At 39.3% G+C, this 22,490-nt stretch overlaps 1 protein-coding gene across 1 annotated transcript in view; it reads right to left on the reverse strand.

The window, feature by feature from the left end:
* The window catches only part of LOC117316407 (two pore potassium channel protein sup-9-like), a 112,327-nt gene extending 96,870 nt beyond the window's left edge, over positions 1-15,457 (reverse strand). Inside the window, exon 1 of the mRNA XM_033870958.1 lies at positions 15,108-15,457. The gene's annotated coding sequence lies outside the window, so the exon portion shown is untranslated. The remainder of the gene's footprint in view (positions 1-15,107) is intronic.
* Between the last annotated feature and the right edge of the window lie 7,033 nt (positions 15,458-22,490).

Here is a 22,490-nt window from a genome sequence, read left to right on the forward strand (position 1 = left end):
TGCCAATCAGCGAAGTGGTATTGGTTGACTAGCTGTATACGAAACGATTAGCTCCACGTAAATTAGACGTCCGTTTACTTTTATAGCTAATCATGTAATAACACTGGTTTATGACCGAAATCTCGGCACACAAGTTATAAACAAACATTTGCATAATGAATCGACGAATAAAAACCAACGAGCCTAATAGAGATTCAATTAAAAAGTTTTACCGCATACTCAAATTTTACAGCGTGCCACATTCTGGGTGAGAGTTTATAATTTCAAAGTACGTGTCGTGTTTATTCTAATGAGCAATATCTGATCAACAGGATAACGAGGCCGGCCATGTTGTTTAATACAACGTGGCGAAGTACACTCGATATTGCCGTTTGTAATATGGCAGGAGTGTTTCCTTAATTTTCATTGGCCAATTTCCTGTTTCCCTCACAAGTACACATCAGCGAGTTACAATGTACGATGGCCGATAGCGGCCGTACATATAATACACCTAGTTAGAGTAGACCTGCTCAGATGGGAATTCCTCAGGCATTGTCGACCTGTTTGTGCTATTTATAGCACGAACAAGTCGGCAATCTTTGCCTCCAATCACGCAACGTGTTACTTTGGACAACAGCCAATCAGAATACTGGAAACAAACGATTGTTCGACATCACTTTGTTTACAATATTGCAGACGAGATACCCCAACAACGTTTCGCTACAATAAACGAAGAGGAATTATTTTGAAGATATTTTGAAGAAAATAGACTTCTTGAACACCCGGAAAAATACTACAGGTGCCACAAAACTAATCCGGCAATATTTAAGTGCCAAATGTCAGTCTGCATGCCGATTTTGAAAACTTTAGTCAATATAATGTGGACCCGAGCGTTGAACCGAGATTTTGTTATTCATTTGTTTTAGTTGGCCATATTACAAGACAGTTATTGCCTTTTGTGTTCGGTGTACACGAGACTATACGGACCTGGTCAAGAGTTTGTTCACCTCGGACTGCGGCCTCGATGAACAAACTCTTGGCCAGGACCGTATAGTCTCGTGTACACCTCAACAAAAGTCAATAAATGTATAGTATCCATCATAGAATGCTCACGGGTCCTCTTTTACAATTGTAATTGTCATATAATGAAAATATTTTTCAAAAGTATGGTTACTGCATCATGTCATAAGATTCATTTTTAAATCAAAATTGTGATTTTTCTTAATTGAACATAATTGTATCTATCAAAAATAGTTTCGTCAGAATATTTGTGCGACAATATTTGTGGACTACCTATACAGGAAAGTATCCCGACGTGATTTTCCATGTGTCTCGCTCTCTGCAAAACCTCTCACTTTATAGACCTTACGAGTACATTGAATTGTTCTTACCCTGTTGTGCTGGTAGGGCGTAAGAATTGTACCTGCTGCCCCCATAGCATGATCGTAAGAGGCGACTAAATTTGGGATCTTATCATTTCTCTTCTTTCTGAACAGCTTTCTTCTTCCTAATGTCTCCCTTGACAATGCCTCACTTTTGGCCTTTAGTTGAGCGTTCGCCCCTGTGAGGAAGGCTTTGGGTTCTGTTCCCTGGCCGAGACATACCAGAGTCTTTATAAATGATAGTTACTACTCCTCCTGCTAAGCGCTCAGCATATTAGGAGTGGGACGACTGGTTCGCCCGTTATCGTAATGTGACCGGGTGGGGTGTCCTGCTGGGTGTCATCGGCAGTATGCTTCAGTGAGGTAGCACTATAAATCGGCAAAAGATCCGGCCTATCACAAGGAGACTTCACACAAACATACCACAGCCTCCCAAAACACACATACGCACTCACCACACGCATGCATGTCGCACGCACGGGAGGCCGTCCTTAAATGACCTTAGCTGTTGATAGGAAGTTAAGCAAATGAAAACCAAACCAAACCAAACTTGTTACTTTACCAACGGAGATGAGATGAAATATTTTCCAAGAGTCCGCATGTTGGGCAGTCGTTTGGGTGCATTAAATATAACTATGACGTTCAAAGTCAAGTGGATCATGAAAAGGAGCCGAGCCCATCGAAAAACTGGGAGATATTTAGTCATCATTGCTCTTTCTGGTTATAGCCTTTCTTTAATTGATTGTCTAAGTTCTAAAAGGGGCACATGGGGGTTTGTTGTCATTGTTACCATCAGAAAACCATACCATCCCCCCCCCCCCCCCCCCCCCCTCCTTTTCCCGGAAGACATCTTAGTGATATGTTTTACCATATGCTCTCAAACAAAAGGCACGTAGGGCATGTATCGCTCAGACGTTTTGGTTAACTTACAAGACAAGAAGCTGAAAAGTTATTTTTGATATATACATTTCATATTTTGTCCTGGTAAAAATAGATGTTGTGAAAAAGGTGTAATTTTAAATGAATCCAATATCTATATATAGCTAGCACTGTTACAAATTAAAACCCTTCCAAAATAATCTCCGCTGGATATAACATTATTAGGGACTTTCTCTTCCACACTTAGCAGTCCTTTTAATTATCTCCTGTCAAATCCAGAACATGTACGTCACCAACAGTCAAAGTTAGCGTGACACATGGGTATGGCTTCGTGTGGTTATTATGACGACAGCAGTGCACCGTCAATGTAGAATGGACGTGCTTGTCACAGTTTATGTGTCAATTTTGCTTTCTACCACAAAATGTCTTGTCATGAAAATCGATAAAATTAGCAACATTTGCACAAATATTCATTGTCAGTAGTAATGAGCCGCCGTACCGCTGTTTCATTTATTTAACGCCGTTATTAAAAACAAAAACAAACAAACAACAAACACCAAGCACGGGTGTCGGAACGAACACTACTCAAAGAAAAAAGAAAATTGCTGTGTCACGCTTTTGCAAAATCTCCGTTTTTGTTCAAACGAAAGTTTGGACAAGAGCGTGACAATATTCATCTCACAAATAATGGAACTACAAATTACTTTAAAAAGAGGAATTATGTGGTGGATACCAACAACCGAGGTAGCAGTGTACATTTAAAGTGCCAAATTCTCAAATACACATAGTTTAAATACGTAGACTAACCCAGCATATTACATACACAAAAGTATATATATTTGTAATATATTGTTCATTATTAGTAGACTTATTTGTTCTCTGTTTTTCAGACCTGTGAAAACCATTGGTTACTACGTCAAAAAACATTAAAAAATGCTAAATATTATGATTTTTTTACCCCAAATGACACAATTCCTTACACAACTTATTTTTTGAAACTAATTTTTTTTAAATCTTTATCCCAAAGACAGGATTATTCTTGTTTCGACATATTTTCATCATAAGGATTTCTGCTATCTGACCTCGTCTGCTACACATCATTATTTGCTGCAATTAAAACTAAATTTCATGTGTAAAGACACTTTCGAAAATCCGGAAATTGTTAGTCTCGAACACATTTATTATTTTGTTAATAAATGTGAAGCCTGTATATACTACTTAATAATGAATAGTCAAATTATAGTGTACATTTCATTTCTTCTGCATATCGCAATATGGGCGTAATCTAATTAACAAAAACACCCATGGCCAAGATATCCTACTTTGGTCTGCTATCTTCGACAATGATATTGTATTGAATACATGTCAAATGGAACAAACACTATATTTATGTTTTCTATGCCCTCGTTTGACAATACAGTACACAATCCTAAAAAAACGTTCACAATAATCTTTTTCCTCACTCTTGCCTAAATGTCCATTACGCATAGATAGCGGTCACCTGTGTTCATGAACTAAGGTACATTTTTTGTAATTCTTTAATCAATACATTTGAATCATAGTGCACAGTCCACTTAAAACTGCGTTTAAAGTTTAATTGGGTCATTTATTTTTTATTTTGAGACATATTGCGGAAACGCTGGAATTTGACTCTGTTTCCATGGTAACCAAAAAATGGGGGGAAATGAAATCTCTTTGTGTGTAGAACGTTTGGTGACGTTATCTTGAATGGTTTTTGAGATATTCTCCGGAAACGCTAAATTCAGCCATTTTCAATTTTTGTTTCTATTGTAATTGTGAAAATATCTAAACTGAGAACTCCTCCATAGCAAAAGGCACTAATACACTTAAGACTGCTGGATTGACGTGTGTAGAATGTTTCTGAAGTTACCGTTGAGTTGTTACTGTCGTTGAGTGGAGGACCAAATCACAAACACATATACACTCTTTCTTTATGCGCAGACTCCGTCTAAAAACAGACGGACGGACAGCACATTTTTTAAAGCTGATTTATATAGCAGTATAAAAAATACCTTTATGGAAGAAACCAGCCAGTTATTGGTATGTTTTTAGCGAAGTTTATATTATAAACATTATTATCTCTATACTAGGATTATACTGTAAATGGCAAACATAAGAATATGACTATTTTCAGTTGGAAACTAAAAATAAATCAAAGACCCAATCTAACACGTCCCGGACCCTTTGGTTTGGTTTGGTTTATTTTGTTTAACGTCCTATTAACAGCTAAGATCATTTAAGGACGGCCTCCCGTGCGTGCGACATGCATGCGTGTGTTGAGTGTGTATATGTGTTTTGGGAGGCTGCAGTATGTTTGTGTTAAGTCTCCTTGTGATAGGCCGGAACTTTTGCCGATTTATAGTGCTACCTCACTGAAGCATAATGCCAAAGACACCCAGCAGCACACCCCACCCGGTCACATTATACTGACAACGGGTCCCGGACCCGACAAATTGTCAAACTGACAATACGACTAAGAACAATTAGGATTTTCGCAAACTGGTGAATTTCGTTTTGTTTCCATTTCGAAAGATTGATAAATCGAAATTTTATAGTAGTCCCGAATGAAAAAATAACTTGTTGTATATTGCATATATATTACGAGTTTTCTGCATACTGTTGGGACACGGTGTTATATTTCTATAATATAGACATCTTACACTACACATACTCAAAGGGCTCTTATTGACGAAGTTATACGAAAATCGATCGATATCGCTTGAGATGCCTGTGGATGCTATCTCCGGTGAATTCATTCGATTTCATAGAATATTTTTGGCATGAGCCGAAAACATTTTACAATCATTTTTAGATTTAATCTGAACAATATATGCTATCCCTCTCGGAGCAATATATTTCTCTTCAAACAGCCATGATAAAAAACTGCAATGTGTGCAAACGTAGATTTTTATCTTTTGTTTCTGTACGAAATACTCCATTAACAGAGCTTGACAAAAGCAGCGCAGTGCGTCCGAGTTTCCCTTATCACGATCACAAATTTTATTTTCTCTCCAATGACCAAATAATCACTCTTTTAGTGAAATATCCACAGACAAGACATTTCCAAGTGCTAAACTTAAAGTTAAATATGAAAGTTTTTGTTTTTTGCACTTCGCAAGGGGCCGCGGTGGCCGAGTGGTTAAGGTGTCCCGACACTTAAACACTAGCCCTCCACCTCTGGATGGCGAGTTTGAAACCTACGTGGGGCAGTGCCAGGTACTGACCGAAGGCCGGTGGTTTTTCTCCGGGTACTCCGGCTTTCCTCCACCTTTAAAACCTGGCACGTCCTTAAATGACCCTGGCTGTTAATAGGACGTTAAACAAAAACAAACCAAACCAAACTAAACCAAAGCACTTCGCAACAACCAGGTCATATTAGGACGGGTGTCAAGGAGACACCAACAGCCAGGGTCATATGAGGACGGGTGTCAGGGAGACAACAACAGCCAGGGTCATATGAGGACGGGTGTCAGGGAGACACCAACAGCAATGGTCATATGAGGACGGGTGTCAAAGGGACACCAACAGCAAGGTTCATATGAGGACAGGTGTCACGGAGACACCAACAGTCAGGGTCATATGAGGACGGGTGTCATGGAGACACCAACAGCAAGGATCATATGAGGACAGGTTTCACGGAGACACAAACAGCAAGGGTCATATGAGGACAGGTGTCACGGAGACACCAACAGCAAGGGTCATATGAGGACAGGTGTCACGGAGACACCAACAGCAAGGGTCATATGAGGACGGGTGTCATGGAGACACCAACAGCAAGGATCATATCAGGACGGGTGTCAAAGGGACACCAACAGTAAGGGTCATATGAGGACAGGTGTCACGGAGACACCAACAGTCAGGATCATATGAGGACGGGTGTCATGGAGACACCAACAGTCAGGTTCATATGAGGACAGGTGTCACGGAGACACCAACAGCAAGGGTCATATGAGGACGGGTGTCATGGAGACACCAACAGCAAGGTTCATATGAGGACAGGTGTCACGGAGACACCAACAGTCAGGATCATATGAGGACAGGTGTCAAAAGGACACCAACAGCAAGGATCATATGAGGACAGGTGTCACGGAGACACCAACAGCCAGGGTCCGAAGTAATGGGGACAGAAGAGACATTTGGTGTCTTCAATGTTTCCTAAATAGAAGAAATGGAAGAAAAATACGAGGAGAGGAGGAGGAGGAGGACTTTCCGGCCTTATATGATAAGCTTACAATGGGGTATAGCGATATGTATTTTAGGGCTCTCCAGGGTACCCTTAACTGAAGACACTGGAATATCCCTCGACGACCCAGCAGGAAGGCCCACAATTAGTCGCCATTTACGCAGTAAAATAAAAACACGCATATTCTTTCCCCGCTGCTCTGAGGGCAACACATGTACATAATAATTATGTGTAAAAACACAACACGGAGACGTGTGGGAAAGCGCCTGGTACACCGGAAGGAACACATGTGTATACATTGAAATATTTAGTGGTTGAACGAAAATGCTAAATGAAGGAAACACCTTGGGCTCATATTGTGCATGAAAACCGGAAGTTAGAGAAATGTAGAAGATTTCAACAGGATGCATTAGAGCATATACTCGTTGTGTATTGAGGTATTGACAGGTTTACATGTATATTGTATGAGGAGACTTATGAATATGTTGTCGTAGCGTTCTTTTCCTAAATTGTTCTTGTGTAATTAAGTTTGTAATTTTGTTAATATATGAAACTTGATATATTTTACGTTTTGAATATGTTTATACTGTATAATTTTGACTGCATAGCTGTAGATAGCATTACCGCTGGCCGTCATTTTAAACTATATATAACATTGAGGTAGTGTTACCACGGACTGTCGCCGTCATTTTAAACTATATATAGCATAGAGGTAGCGTTAGTGCTGACTATTGTCATCATTAGTTTTTTATCTGATATGATACACTTAACATAGGACCGATGCTGACGTAAACCGTTACTGAAGGTTACTTCCCTTTAATCCAATACACCAGCGCGTGCACTCCATAATTGATATAACAACCGAGAGCTCGACCGGGCTGGTGTCAGAAATGACGGAGAACGCCTCTCCAAATATGATTATCTACGGGAAGGTGGCAACATCTACAACTCCTGGTAAGAGGAAGGCGACGAACTCTAAAAGTTATGTCAGGCAAGGGCAACAATTCAACAGGGTCATATTGATAGACAGGAAGTAGCTTCGCACCTACGTCATCTATGTCCCGTTCAATGATTACAAATACAGTGTGTATAGGTGTTATAACACATTCCCTAATTAAATGACATCTCTACTAACAAATAACTACCTATCTAAGCAGCTCATATTGCAGGATTTAACCATTATACAGCTAAGTTATATTTATAAAGGTGCATGGCTTTAAACCAAATAAACCAAGTAACTGATTTATTTAGGTTTCAATGTCAAAGAAAATTCGATTTAAAAAAAATAATGAAAAAAATCAACATCTTTTAGGATGAGAGTAACGAGAATCGCAGAATGTCAAGCGACATTTTTCCAATTTATAAACCACTTTGGGATAAGTGGTCAGCATCCCATTATCACAAGCCCGCTTATTATTTTGAGAACGTTACATTAACCGAAATCGACCGACGTGAACATAGTGAATACCGCCGATAAGACAGAAGACACTGACCGCTCTGGTACACTCTCTATTGTTCCTACCTGTCATTCAATAAAAAGATGGTTTGCTCATCAATGAGGGAATTTAACAGAGAATTGGACCTGAAATAATTTAAATGTCCGGACATTTACAAAGTTACATGATTTAAATATGCTATCTTCATGAATATAGAAAAACAAAACGACAAATGAGAAAGGATTCGGGAATTCGTGCTCCATTCACCCTTGTATAGTTATATATTTTATACCATATGAAACCGTACTCTTGATGAGGTATACACATTTTGTGCTCAAAACTCAAATTATTTTGGTACTATATCTCGTATCTGATTTAATATTTTACAATGATTCGAAGGAATTTCGTAAAGACATCAAGTGAGATATTAATTTTGATGTTTAGGTTTAAATTTTAAACTGCTAAATCATGATTAAGTGACATTGAAGACAGTTCGGTTTAGCGCAGACTTCATGTTTGAGCATGAGAATGGTTTCATGAATTCGGGTCAACAAAAACAAATTTTCTTCCATTTTGAGCTCGAATGGTAGTGTTGTTTTTTTTGTTCATTTTCACAATCGCCTTTTATGTCATTTCACAATGGATGTTGTGAAATCATGAATATAGTATGCGGCTGATGTTTTACTAGCCTTTTCTGTCTGTACAACAAAATAGAAAATATGGCTACATCAATCCATTCTGGAAGGCTTATTTCTCCGTGTCGTTAAAATAACAGGATTGAATACAAATCCCAATACACACTGACGTAACATACCACATCCTTAAGAGACAAGTATACCGAACAAAGACACAATATACCACGATATAAGACACAATATACCACGATATAAGACACTATACTGTAAATGTGATTATTTTGGTTGTTATAAATTAGTAAATTTCGTGATTTTATATGTAAACTATAAGCGTGGGGGTATCGTTCGCGATCGATCAACCCAATTGCAGTTCGAAAATACGCAAATTGATATCCAAGTAATACAGATAGGATACATTTTGCGATCAAAAGGACTCCGCGTTGTTAGCATAAATTTCCACTCGCGTAAATTTCCCACTCGCGTAAATTTCCACGGATTTCAAAGGATAGTACTAAAGACACAAGTTAAAACACCTTGAAGAAATACACTGAAAAGACAAAATGGACACATTAAACGGAAACGTCAACACATATTTACACATAAAACAATAACGTCACACACATTTACACATAATACAATCACGTCACACACATGTACACAAAATACAATCACGTCGCACCCATAATACAATCACGTCATACACACATACACATAATACAAGCACGTCACACACATTTACACATAATACAATCACGTCACACACATTTACACATAATACCATCACGTCATACACATTTACACATAATACCATCACGTCATACACATTTACACAAAATACAATCACGTCACACACATTGACACACAATAAAATCACGTCACACACATTTACACATAATACAATCACGTCACACACATTTACACATAATACAAGCACGTCACACACATTTACACATAATACAATCACGTCACACACATTAAAACATAATACAATCACCTCACACACATTTACACATAATACAAGCATGTCACACACATTTACACAAAATACAACCACGTCACACACATTGACACGCAATAAAATCACGTCACATACATTTACACATAATAAAATCACGTCACATACATTTACACATAATACAAACACGTCACATACATTTACACATAATACAAACACGTCACATACATTTACATAAAATACAATCACGTCAGATACATTTACACTTTATGCGAAAACGAGAACACACATTGACAAATAACAACATGTCGAACTGCAAACAACGTTTTCGGAAACAGAGAGGAGTTTTCGGCACCACACGTTTTAGTTTGTTTTAAATGTTTTGTATATGAACAAGCCACCTCGAAATGGGCGGAGGAATACTACGGCTGTTTGTTATGTGTACACTGTAGAGGTGTGTGTTTGAAATGACAATTTACAAAAACCGCTCTATGTAAATATTACCGTCAATGTATAATCACGGCCCTGATATATAATATTGATTTTATACATAGCTATGGTTAACAATAGGTTCAATGTTTAATTCAGTATCCGCCTTTTTACACTGTACAACACTAATAGGCTCCGTGCATGTGTACAGGTTTACTGAATACTCGAAACAATTGTAAACTTGAATTATAAATGAAGTCTCGAGTAAACCTGAATTATAAATGAAGTCTCCAGCAACAGCTGGTGCAATAATGATGACAGTCTAGATAGGAATAACGAAACAATGAAACAATGAGAATAAGAGAAGCAAGTCTACAGTCATATAGATGTTGTTTATTATGTACAGATTTGCCGTATTGGCATAACATGTGTTCGTTATTTTACACTACAGTGTAGCTGCATTGTATCGTAGTAGAACTGAAAGCTAAAAATTATGCTATTGATATTTCTATAAACCCTACACAATTTCGAAGGATACATCTTCATAACACAATATACATGATTTGGGTATCTCTCTCAATATCAGTAGTCTTAGCTTAGACATTTTCCATTATATCGCCATATTCATATTATAATATTATAACCAGCGCCATTATGTGTGGTACTATGTTGAACTTTCAACAAACATTAAGTAATAACTTCCATTACTGTTGCAATATTTGTATAACTACTAAATGTCACACTGGCAACTCCTTCAACTCATGTATAATGACAAGGGTTACTATACTATAGCTCTACTACTGATAGGCCCTACGTTTTAGAAGTTGAGAAACAGACTGGTTTGTGCTGTCCTGGTTGTGTCATTGGGCAAGACAAGTAACCCTTTTTGATCTGACTGGAACGCGATGGGCCTTTCGTTCATTGTTCAGTGAGGTAGTCACCAACTACAACAAAGAGACCCCCGCCTCAAAATAACCCCGGAAGTTGACGTGGTAATAAGCCCAGCAAACCTTTACTACCGTGTTTATTTTACAGAGTTATATCGTAAGTAGCTAACCAGTAGAGGAGTATTGACAGACCTTTCTAGCTCCGGTAACTGTTAACATTTCCTATGTAAATATAAACAGTTGAAGAGAAATCCAGACCCAAGCTTGGTGGAATAGATAGCGGCAGACAAAATTGATTTAAACAAAATTGAATTAGAAATGCACTACCAAAATATGTTGATACAAATACTACACGGGTGATATCATCCGATAAACAGGAATATGTCACAGGTAATAACACCTTATATACGGGAATATGACACAGGTAATAACACCTGGTGTACGGGAATATGCCACAGGTAATAACACCTGGTGTACGGGAATATGTCACAGGTAATAACACCTGGTAGACGGGAATATGCCACAGGTAATAACACCTGGTGTACGGGAATATGTCACAAGTAATAACACCTGGTAGACGGGAATATGTCACAGGTAATAACACCTGATGGACGGGAATATGTCACAGGTAATAACACCTGGTGTACGGGAATATGTCACAGGTAATAACACCTGGTGTACGGGAATATGCCACAGGTAATAACACCTGGTGTACGGGAATATGTCACAAGTAATAACACCTGGTAGACGGGAATATGTCACAGGTAATAACACCTGATGGACGGGAATATGTCACAGGTAATAACACCTGGTGTACGGGAATATGCCACAGGTAATAACACCTGGTGTACGGGAATATGTCACAAGTAATAACACCTGGTAGACGGGAATATGTCACAGGTAATAACACCTGGTGGACGGGAATATGTCACAGGTAATAACACCTGATGGACGGGAATATGCCACAGGTAATAACACCTGGTGTACGGTAATATGTCACAAGTAATAACACCTTATATACGGGAATATTTCACAGGTAATAACACCTGATAGACTTATAGACGGGAATATGCCACAGGTAATAACACCTGGTGGACGGGAATATGTCACAGGTAATAACACCTTATAGACGGGAATATGCCACAGGTAATAACACCTTAAAGACGGGAATATGCCACAGGTAATAACACCTTAAAGACGGGAATATGTCACAGGTAATAACACCTGGTGGACGGGAATATGTCACAGGTAATAACACCTTATAGACTTATAGACGGGAATATGCCACAGGTAATAACACCTGGTGGACGGGAATATGTCACAGGTAATAACACCTTATAGACGGGAATATGCCACAGGTAATAACACCTTAAAGACGGGAATATGTCACAGGTAATAACACCTGGTGGACGGGAATATGTCACAGGTAATAACACCTTATATACTAATAGACGGGAATATGCCACAGGTAATAACACCTGGTGGACGGGAATATGTCACAGGTAATAACACCTTATAGACGGGAATATGCCACAGGTAATAACACCTGGTGGACGGGAATATGTCACAGGTAATAACACCTGATAGACGGGAATATGTCACAGGTAATAACACCTGGTGGACGGGAATATGTCACAGGTAATAACACCTGGTGTACGGGAATATGTCACAGGTAATAACACCTCATAGACGGGAATATGTCACAGGTAATAACACCTGGTGGACGGGAATATGTCACAGGTAATAACACCTTATAGACGGGAATATGCCACAGGTAATAACACCTGATAGACGGGAATATGTCATAGGTAATAACACATTATAGACGGGAATATGTCACAGGTAATAACACCTGATAGACGGGAATATGTCACAGGTAATAACACCTCATAGACGGGAATATGTCACAGGTAATAACACCTCATAGACGGGAATATGTCACAGGTAATAACACCTGGTGGACGGGAATATGTCACAGGTAATAACACCTTATAGACGGGAATATGCCACAGGTAATAACACCTGGTGGACGGGAATATGTCACAGGTAATAACACCTCATAGACGGGAATATGTCAAAGGTAATAACACCTGGTGGACGGGAATATGTCACAGGTAATAACACCTCATAGACGGGAATATGTCACAGGTAATAACACCTTATAGACGGGAATATGCCACAGGTAATAACACCTGGTGGACGGGAATATGTCACAGGTAATAACACCTCATAGACGGGAATATGTCACAGGTAATAACACCTGGTGTACGGGAATATGTCACAGGTAATAACACCTGGTGGACGGGAATATGTCACAGGTAATAACACCTCATAGACGGAAATATGTCACAGGTAATAACACCTCATAGACGGGAATATGTCACAGGTAATAACACCTCATAGACGGGAATATGTCAAAGGTAATAACACCTGGTGTACGGGAATATGTCACAGGTAATAACACCTCATAGACGGGAATATGTCACAGGTAATAACACCTTTTGACGGGAATATTTCACAGGTAATAACACCTTATAAACGGGAATATGTCACACCAAATAGACGTTATAAGATATTGGGTCACATATCCGGCATTATTTCTTTTCTTTCGGTTTCCTCCTTGAATATTAACGCTGTAGATTTATGACAATACTTCCTACGTTCACTGCAAACATAGTCGGTAAATAGAAAAGATGTTCTTGGCTCATGTTGATTCAGAAGATACCAGTTTTGTATAATAAGTACGTGTTTTTTTGTTGTTTTGTTTTATTTGTTTTTTTGTTGTTGTTTTTTTTTTTTTTTTGTCGTGTTGTCGCAGAAATTGCGCAAGTGTCTGTTTGATAAAGATGGCATACAATAAAGTTTATTGTATCTGGTATAGAATTTTAGTTGTGACGTCATAATTCGTTCCACAAATTCTACAGAAACAAAAGGCTCTCAAAATGACTCCGGTAATACGCTTTACAGCCACTCCACGTAACAAGTAATACGATACAGTGTAAGGTCTCTTAAAGTATAATAATAAAATAGTCTCATATATGTAACAGCGGTAGCATTAAGTTGTTTTAAGTTTTATTTTACGAACAGCTTGTTGGCTACAGCGTGTGTGTCTGCGATGTACTTTTACCTGTAGTATATTACCTGTACACGTGCACTTTGGGCGGCCATGAACGTGCTTATGTTCCCGATCTCAATCGACCCGGAAGGTAATATTAGTGTATTTACCATGATACATGTACCCAACACGTCTTTTGGAAAGTCACCGGTTCCACAAACCGAATCCGTTTCATATAGATTTGAATTATAAATTTAAATAACTTACAAAGACCACTCCATGGAACAGAGTGAAGTGTCCTTGATACATAGGCCTATAAACCAGTAATAATGTTACAAAGATGTAATATTAAGACTCCGCACCTTATTCAAATCACAGGGTAGGTTCGGCTACACTTGGTTCTCAAACCGGAAATGAGACAAAATAGAATCATGGACAAATGTCTTTGATGGAATGGAATCATAATACATATTTAGTGACTCTATCTGAACAATACGATGTATACTTTCAGGAACCGAAATTTACCTTACCTCCGTGACAAAAAGTATGAGTATCTGAACTTTTTATGAGTACTAATTTATAGATATCTACACAACACTGCAATCCACGCACAGCCAAATCTCCATATAGACTTCTCGTGATATGGTCCGTGCAAACGAGTTATATATTTATTGAACTCTGTCTGACGACCTCGGCACGATATGTAGCTAAACATATATATATTATACATACATCACGTATGCTGTCGTAATAAGATTAATGTATTGTGTATAATTGGCAGCTATAATTACTGTATTATATAAGTATATCATTCGACAAATAATTACTTTAACTTATATCCCAATTTAGTTATGTATAATAAAGGATCATGGCTGAATGGCAAAAAAACGCATGTATATTGTGTTTACAGTGAAATAAAAAAGAGAAGAAAATGCAATATTTCAACAGTTGTTTTCACGACAACGAGTGGCTATGTGTGTTGGCACATACGGTTCCTATACCCAGTGGTTTAGAGCTGGAGAATGGCCACGCGTGTCGCGTGCTGTCTGAGAGTTGTACGACATCTAGGACACACTCGCCAGGGTTTTTAGTGCATACAGTGATACATCTTGTGTAGAGCATCCTTATCATTAATAACACTTAATAAAAGTACTATATTTCATATGCGCATTCTCATCAGACGGCATACGCGGGAAACCAAAGCACATGTACACAATGTAGTAATACTACCGAATATATATACAGAGTAATGTATCAAATACTCACATTGCTGGTAGCTGGTCTCCGGTTTCTCAGAGGTAACCCGGATGTTGGGGTGACTGGTTTGTAATGGCGATAACAATGGAGAGTTTCGTGTTGTCTAAAACCATTTTAATTCATCCCTTTAATATCGATCCACGGCGTATGTGTGTTTGTGTGTAACACATGGTCCAGATATACCACGATATTAGACGTCTCCCTCTAATACTGTACAACCCCCATATGTATCCCGGAATAACAGGCAATGGACATATCCAACGGAAAACATAATATCACAACACACATACATAGATATAATAAACCAAACGATTTGACGTGACGAATTTTCCGGAACTGCCTGCAGTCGTTAGTACATTGTTAGGGAAGAGGTTGTCGTCTGGTTTTACTACGGAGTCGATGCTAGTCGAGCATGGACCGAAGCATCTACGGTTGCGCGTCGGGCTAGAAAATCGATAGCGTGGAAAAGCCCGCCATCCCGTACACGGGCAGACGACACAAAGATAGTGATTGGGGTTATTACCAATGTAAAATCCATAAGTTTATATAGTATATAGGTAGAGGACAATGGTATATAAAATATGTGATTTATAGGCTCGCATGCTTCTTCATTTTCAAGAATATCGACGACAGAAGATGCGGCTTTCAAACAGCCATTGTTTCGATGTGTTTACTTAAACCATACGATAAATTATTGAATTGAAAACATATTTATGGCTATTAAACCTCCAGGGATCACGACATAATCATTTTGGAATTCAATGTGATCTGTAGTTGATAGGATGTATATGCATTTTAAAATAACAGTGCCTGATAACAGAAAACAAGGTCATTCAAAGTGGATAGACAATCCGAGACTAGTTATTTTGACAGAAATTTCGACCGTTGTATCCACAGACCACTTTGTAAATGTGTGCCGGATCGAAAGCTCGTTGCCGACTGGTTACGTGTAGATTTCATTTCGGAACATGGTTGGTATTTAATACACAATCTATATGGACAATGGTTAAACTTTAAATTACCTTGTCGCCAAACGTCGTTTTCATTTTCTTTTTTGAGGCCTCCCGGGTGCGGAAAAGTCTAATAAATGACTATCGAAGAATTGAAAAATTTATGGAGTTAAGGAGGCTGTTTCACTCCTTGGATTGTCCCATCTGCCAAAGCAATATTTGCAAACAAGGGTGACAATATATTTGTTATCCTCTAATCCTACCCGAGACTCTTTTACAGTACTGTAACTTCTAAATCTTTGCAATATTATGATATTGCTAATTACAATACCATATTAATATTTACGTCATTGTGATATTTTATATAATAACTATGTATTATATTCTTTTTACTTTTTCTTGAGCTATAACATATTATAACTGTCTTATATCTCAATTCTTGTTCTATATAAATGTGATATATCTTATCTTACATCCTGTCCTCAGCTAATTTTTGTGTATTTGAATACTTATATGTGATCACGTCAATCACCGCTCGTTATTCTGTGATAATATGCTGTCGTATATGTTTGTCGCAAAAATAGCTCGCAAGAACGTATGTTCATTAATTTGTTAATATGTATGCTGAGTTAAATATAGTTTCTTTTATCTTCTATTACTGTCTCAATTGGAAATCCGTTAGAAATCAGTTAGAACTAGTTCCCAAAAAATAAATGTTTAATATGGACAACTAAAAATCGAACGCTTTGTTCCGATACCCCAATGGTAATTCTTCGTCTTAATTTGTTAGGGACCTTCGTAATGTATTTTGTTTCAGTCTGCGATTGTTTATATATACTATTAATATTTATATGTAATTGCCTTTGGATAGTACAGTTTGAGCTGCTAAGCTTTTCAGAAATCTGGAGTGGCGGAATGACCGCCTTATAAGCTCCGAACGTCCAGCATATGGACACAGTCGGTAACATAATACACCTTAGCCGCGATAACGTAGCTCTGGACGACGGACGGACAATTTGTGTATGAAGATTCCACGTGAGTACATGCACATGTACGTACATGAAGCCTCATGTCAACAGATGTAAGATACTGCCGTCGGCACGTAATGTATCATGTGATCGATCAAAATCCAAAAACTACACTCTAACCGGACGTAATACTAAACTAGTTCCTTAACTGAAATTTCCTTGTCTATGGTGCGGGTAATGGGTTTCAATCAGCTTTAATTTCAATCCTTACATTTTCTTGTCTGTTTGGTATAAAACAAACCCCCTTAGGTCAGACTCTACGACCAGGCATAAGGCGTGACGTAACATGACAATGATTGGTTACGAGTTAATGAATTAATTAAAAAAAAAACCTCCGGGCACGGGATTGCATCTGTCACGGTTGATTTGCTGCAAGTGATACCTGTATCGTTATGGAGAGTAATGATACGGTTAGTTAGTCGCGATCAGTGTATGCATCGACCGGCTTCCGTTGTTAACTAAGTACGAAAATCAGCGCCATCTGTCTAAAGGGATGCCAATGATATCCAATAGGTTATTAATCATTCAATAATGCTTCCGGCAAACATTATGGCTAGATTGACCAGTGTTGCTCATTCCGGAGATAGGGATTTGATTTAGCGTTCAGGGTATTGCAAAAATATCTTCTTCTTCTCAACGGTATCTATTACATTATTCCGAGAAAGAACGTTAAATGTAATGTAACAATGCAAATTCTGATTTTCATGCATCTTCATACATTTTGACTCTTTTTCGGTAAAGAATGGAAAAAGCAAAACTTTTGACAACACACTTTATATAACATACAGTAAAACTAGGATAAGTCGAAGTCGGCGGGACGAAGCAAAATATTCGACTTATCCGATAGTTCGACTAATCCGTGTTCGTGTGTATACATAGACAGAATGCCCGAGTATCATCGGATGTATGCAGAACAAGTGCTTGATAAAAATAGCCAAAAATAAACAATTAATAATAACAAATAATATATATATATAACTTTTTATTTAAATATTTCCGATGACTCAATTTTAAGCAATGTTGTGATGATTTTTTCTGATTTCGTAACCGATTGTGGCAGTAATGGTGTTATATTTACGAGAAATAATACCACATGTTAAGGACTCGCACAACTAAATAATTTACTATATGTTATTACTAGTAACCCCATCCCTTTATTCGCTCGTTTGAAGTTCAAATGATGTGAAATTTATATCAAATTAAAGTTTGAAGTTTTTTCTATCGGATAAATGTTGTTATTGTATAGGTTTAATGGCATATTAGAGCACACGGGTACTCGAAAGACACTAACCCTGACATTAACAGTACACTGGGGAACCCCCACCAGGGGAATTCCCGCCTTTTTACACCTCGAATCCTACGCCATTCTATTTTCAGTAGGAGTGTATATTTTTGATTTTCCAAGCCTCAAGACCCTACACTTTATTCTCGTATATAGAAAGTACCCATTCCATATGCTATTTACTCAGGAAAACAGCTACAAACCTAATAAACACATTTTCCTCAGGGACTTGGTTCGGGCGAAACACCAGCTGATTGGCTGATTTAGTTGTGTGAGTCCTTAAAGATATCTCACGGAAACAAGTCATTATATTGGAAATCTTAGCACATAAAGTGTTGCACAAACACGCTATATTTTGAAAACGTTTAACATTTTTCACACTGATGAAGTGCGATATGAAATACGGTTGGCTGAAGTGAATTCGATATCCGATCTATAAATAGAACATTAAGATTTCTAGGATTCATTTAACCACATTCGTTATAGACAGGGGAATAGGTTCAGTAGTTTGAGCATGCGCAGCAGGTACAGTGTAATGTAGTTAAGCACGTTCTGCGTGATGTAATAATATTATACATTTTTACATGTATATACAATGTTTTGTAGTTTCGTTTTAACCAATCACACAAAAACATAACATACTCCGTTGTCTTTTAAAACTGAACAGTCAAACATATCTGTATATATATTTGTGTGCACCATCGTTAACATTGGTTATCAAACGGCACAACTAAGAGTAAGATTCTTCAAGTGCAATTATTTACCTTCCAGAATTTTTAAAATACACATGAATGCATTTGCTGGATGCTGGACACCATCAATTAGCTGAAATCGGACAATATACAAAAATATCAGATGGTTTGTTTGTTTGGTTTATCGCCCAGTGAAAAGTCAGGGTCATTTTGAGGCGGGGTGTCTTTGTAGTATTTGGTGATAGGGTGTCTTGTCCAAAGACAAGAACACGGCAATACAGACCGGTCCGCTTCTCAGCTTCCCGAGAAACAAAAACAGACACGGAAAGGAAAGCACCTCGAATTTTTCACCTGAGGTCACGTGGTCGGCGTTCTAGCCAATTCAGCTAACGCGGCCACCCGAGGTTACGTGGTCGGCGCCCTAACCAACTCAGCTATCGAGGCCACCTGAGGTTACGTGGTCGGCGCTCTAACCAACTCGGTTAACGCGGCCACCTGAGGTTACGTGGTCGGCGCCCTAACCAACTCAGCTATCGAGGCCACCTGAGGTTACGTGGTCGGCGCCCTAACCAATTCAGCTATCGAGGCCACCTGAGGTTACGTGGCCGGCGCCCTAACCAACTCAGCTATCGAGGCCACCTGAGGTTACGTGGCCGGCGCTCTAACCAACTCAGCTATCGAGGCCATCTGAGGTTACTTGGTCGGCGCCCTAACCAACTGAGCTATCGAGGCCACCTGAGGTTACGTGGTCGGCGCCCTAACCAACTCAGCTATCGAGGCCACCTGAGGTTACGTGGTCGGCGCCCTAACCAACTCAGCTATCGAGGCCACCTGAGGTTACGTGGTCGGCGCCCTAACCAACTCAGCTATCGAGGCCACCTGAGGTTACGTGGCCGGCGCCCTAACCAACTCAGCTATCGAGGCCTAACAACTCAGCTATCGAGGCCACCTGAGGTTACGTGGTCGGCGCCCTAACCAATTCAGCTATCGAGGCCACCTGAGGTTACGTGGCCGGCGCCCTAACCAACTCAGCTATCGAGGCCACCTGAGGTTACGTGGTCGGCGCCCTAACCAATTCAGCTATCGAGGCCACCTGAGGTTACGTGGCCGGCGCCCTAACCAACTCAGCTATCGAGGCCACCTGAGGTTACGTGGCCGGCGCTCTAACCAACTCAGCTATCGAGGCCATCTGAGGTTACTTGGTCGGCGCCCTAACCAACTGAGCTATCGAGGCCACCTGAGGTTACGTGGTCGGCGCCCTAACCAACTCAGCTATCGAGGCCACCTGAGGTTACGTGGTCGGCGCCCTAACCAACTCAGCTATCGAGGCCACCTGAGGTTACGTGGTCGGCGCCCTAACCAATTCAGCTATCGAGGCCACCTGAGGTTACGTGGCCGGCGCCCTAACCAACTCAGCTATCGAGGCCACCTGAGGTTACGTGGTCGACGCCCTAACCAATTCAGCTATCGAGGCCACCTGAGGTTACGTGGCCGGCGCCCTAACCAACTCAGCTATCGAGGTCACCTGAGGTTACGTGGTCGGCGCCCTAACCGACTCAGCTATCGAGGCCACCTGAGGTTACGTGGTCGGCGCCCTAACCGATTCAGCTATCGAAGCCACCTGAGGCTACGTGGTCGGCGCCCTAACCAACTCAGCTATCGAGGCCATCTGATGTTACGTGGTCGGCGCCCTAACCAATTCAGCTATCGAGGCCACCTGAGGTTACGTGGTCGGCGCCCTAACCAACTCAGCTATCGAGGCCTCTTCATCAGATGTTTCTAGAAACAAACGCCGGATCAAATTCAAAAACGCGCAAGAATGATTGTAATCAATAAACACCCGTAGAAATTGTAGATGCATTCAAGGTGAGCAAATTTAAGGAGATGCTTTTAGTATTAAAGGAAGACTGTGAAGATAATTCAATTGGTTTATAATTGACAAAGGTTATTATACGTAAGTCGGTCACCACGACGTCGTCCAAAGAGCACTCCGATTGTAAGCTCATTTGAAAATAGCGTAATTTTGAACCAGTAATTTTGACAATTTTTATTGTTTGAGACATAAAATGATTAAGATGTGCAACCATTCCTAGCGCCGTGCGGGTATGACTTATCGGGAAGGCGCCTTTATTCAGAACGAGACGCATAACAACGTTTCATTCGTGGAGCCCGATGAGGGTTCTACAGAAAATAGGTACTGGAATCCAATTATATCCTATTTCACTTAATTTTATTGGCCTACATGTCAAAATTAATACATAATGCTAGTAAAGCATCCAAGTATCTCTCAATGGTTCGCTAGAAGATTCGATCGCCATTTTCTGTCAGCCATTTTAAAATTTTGTGACGCTAATATTCTTTAACGTCGTCATCAAAAATATCAGCTGCCGAAACAGGATACAGTATCGATTTCATCATCATTTAGATAGAAGAATATGACGGCATTAATAATTCTTATGGATGTGTCTAAATGTAATGGTATTGCCATAGACTTTCTTCGCAGGAAATATTCCTAACATCTGTATCCTCCCAGTTTGTTCATATGTTCCTGAGGACAGATATCCAGGCACGTAATCCAGTGATATCGATATTCATATTGGTAAAGAGAAACCTTTAACTTCTGAAAACAACTCTATGATTCAACTTAGACATTTCTAAGGTCTTTATTCGGCCATTTGAACTGCAACCAAGCTCGGCTTTATCATGCAATTTCGGAATTATAAAAAAGTGCTTAATGCTGGAATTTAAAACGGCTTTGCGAGGAAATGCATTTTATTGAGGGTAGATTGCGGAAGCTCGATTTTAATGCCGAGGAAGCTTGTTTACGACAAACGATTTGTTTTGTCAGTACTAATGGACACAGAAATAACATCCGTCAAAATGTGGGATTTATTGCATTACACAATACAACACCTGGTCACTTTGTCACGAACATTACATGAGGTAGCTTTAATCCTACCGTCCGTGGAAACGCGTACAATTACAACAAGTATCGTGATTGCCAGAGGGATACCTGAATTTTCATTAACCCGATTATTTACTTAGATAACCCATTATTGTTGCTTATAAAACAATGATAGTTCCTGTTTAATCTGAAAAACAGGAGATCTAAAGGGTGGAAAGACGAGAATGGTGTCATTATTATACCAAAGATCCGTAAATGAAAACTGAAAAAAAAAATTGTTCATATCTACGCTTAATTCTTCTTGTTAAATATCGCGCTTCAAGGAAATGATATGGCATGGGAACGTAATTCCATGTGATAGCATTTTCAGCACTACAGGTGGACACAACTAAATGACATGCATAACTGGATCACAGGCATTGCTTTTACAAATGATTGACTTTTGCATAGCACAACAGTTTTTTTCTATATCTAAAATAATACTCTTAGGTAAAGGAGTTTTTTTATTGAGATTGGGGCAGCGATACCCTTTGAT

Source organism: Pecten maximus, chromosome 18 (assembly GCF_902652985.1).
Source record: "Pecten maximus chromosome 18, xPecMax1.1, whole genome shotgun sequence".
In the NCBI taxonomy this organism is placed as follows: Eukaryota; Metazoa; Mollusca; class Bivalvia; order Pectinida; family Pectinidae; genus Pecten; species Pecten maximus.